Consider the following 2,510-nt stretch of genomic DNA (forward strand, 5'->3'; position numbering starts at 1 on the left):
GGTTGCGCCTTGCACGCTCGCGCCCGCGCCCATCGACCTCAACGCCACACCGGTGGCCGCTGGCCCGTCACCCCGAGGCGCGAGGAAACGCAAGCGGAAAACGCCAGCCGACCAGGTGTCGGGCGCGCGCAACCTGTTCGACGAAATGCCGGGCACCGACGATGACGACGACTACGTGCAGAACATGATCTTCGAAGGTGGTGCGGAGGCCGCTGGCTTCGATCTCGACGAGACAAAAAGCCAGGATGGCCAAGGGGCGTTCGCACTGGCCGCTGGCTACAATGAAGATCAGGCCGCCTTCATGCATGATCAGGTTGGCTTGGACCTGGATGGCTTCCCTCTCGACCATGAGTTCCCAGAGGACTACATACTGGAGGAAGAGGACGAGTGCGACATAAATTTGGAGCCTTTGTTTGAGGACGAGCTCGCTAACCAAGCGGCCAGGACGAAGCCGAAGCGCAAGAGCAAGCAGACCAAGGCATACACTACGGCCGAGGACAAGATTTGCGAGTCTTGGAGAGACATTGGGCAAGACCCGTGGACGGGCGCCGAACAAAAATCATTCAACCTTTTGAATTCGTGTGCACCGCGAGTTCCATGGGCGCAAGAAGTTTTCGCCGTACCAAATAGTAAGCGCGCGCGGGTGGGTGTCCGTTTCGAAGCGTTGGAGGGTGATCCAACAAGAGTGCAACAAGTCTTGTGCCACTCTTGAGAGCGTGAAGGCCCTCCCCGTGAGCGGCATCGACATGTAAGACATGGTATGCTAGCAAGCCGCCCTCTTTTTGTGTCATCAAGTTTATGCTTAGGTGTTTGTTTGCATATCATTTTGTCAATATGCTTGCATTAAATACATTTGTAGGCATTTCAAGCTTTGGAGGCATTCAAGGTCCAACACAATGGCAAATGCTTCAACCTCTTCCATTGCTTTAGGATGATCAAAGATGGAGGCGGAGAAGCAAGCCAAGATGCTAGAGATCGAGACCGCCAACGCCAAGACCAAGGTCAAAGAAGTGGCTCTCGCGAGCATGAACACCGGGGTGGAGATCATGAAGGTGGATCTCAACACCGCGTCGTCAAGGAAGAGGCCGTGGTTCGAGAAGATGCAGGTCGACATGCTCAAGTTTGACAACGAGTGATCTATGACGGCGAGCGTCATCTTTTTTAAATGCCGGCAGGTGTGCTGGCATAACCACGGGGACCGCGATGGCATGGTCGAACTCAAGTCCCATCCTTTTTGTGTGTTGGCATGTACGTCGGCCGGCTGACGAGTGCGTGAGCATGAAAGTGAGGTGTTATTTTTTTTTGAAGTCGGCATTGTATGCTGGCGCTGGCATGGTGTCGACATGAGACATGGCCGGTGACATGATCGACCGCGGGCCTTTTTTTGAATTTTTGATTTGCGGACGTGAAATGGATCGGCACGTTGGGCACACCGCGGTTCCAATTCTAAAAGAGGGCGGACAGCCGGCCCAAACGGATGAAAAGCAAATTCTAAACCGCGTCTCTTTGAAGCAACTCCAACGAAGGTCTCCAAATTACAACGAAAAGCGCGTCCGTTTGGGTTGCTCTCTAAGGGCGGCGCCACACGGCCGGGCTGCAGCCAGTCGAGGACGGGAGGCGGGGCGTGCGGCGCGTCATGACGCAGGCGACAGGCGCGGGGCGGCCACGGCCTGACGCTGCCGGCCACGGCGCACGTCCGGGTCATGCGACGAGGCGGCCCTGCTGACCATGGCACGGGGGCGCAGTGGTGTAGCCAGGGGTGGACAGGGTGGTCCATGGACCACCCTGAAATTTTACTATAGCCAATATATAGGGTAGAAAAAGATATATATTTTTACAATGCATAAAATTACATGAAATTTTTATTATTGAACCACCCTGTCTCACCGAGTTAGCGTACGCCACTGCGGGGGCGACGCACGTCCGTGGCGCGTCGGGCTGGCACGGCTAGGGCGTGATGCTGCCGGCTATGACACGGGCGCGGCGCACATCCTGGGCAGGCGGACGGGCAGGGGCGGCCACTGGGCTCGGCCAGCACGGTTGAGGTGGGTCGCGCGGTGGCCGCCGCAGTGAACGAGGACGCCGATACGTGAAAGAGGCCGAGGACCATTGCCCTGCAGGGGACCATGCTCGCGCTGCAGAGTTCATCTTCTTCTCTTTTCTCTTCTAGCGACGTTCTCTGTTGATGGCCTTGCCTTCTTGCTCTTGCTTAGACACCGGCGTGGCTGATAACATATTAATGTATTAGTGTAAAATCGAGAGACAACAAGTGGCAAAGCAAATGATTCAACTGATCCTTTATTGATAGATGATGTGAATTTATATACATTATCAACGGGTGTCTTCAAAAGAAGCAAGTGTTTGCCTTCAATGGCATGCGGATGTTGCCATGCTCAGTAAACCAGCCCTTCCTGATGTTGCCATGTTGGAGGCCGGTCGCGCTCTTGTGCCCTCATCATACAGCCCATGCTCCGTCAGTCCTACTCCTACATCCTATTCCAATCATCACT

The sequence above is a fragment of the Hordeum vulgare genome, chromosome 1H (assembly GCF_904849725.1).
Source record: "Hordeum vulgare subsp. vulgare chromosome 1H, MorexV3_pseudomolecules_assembly, whole genome shotgun sequence".
Taxonomy (NCBI): domain Eukaryota; kingdom Viridiplantae; phylum Streptophyta; class Magnoliopsida; order Poales; family Poaceae; genus Hordeum; species Hordeum vulgare.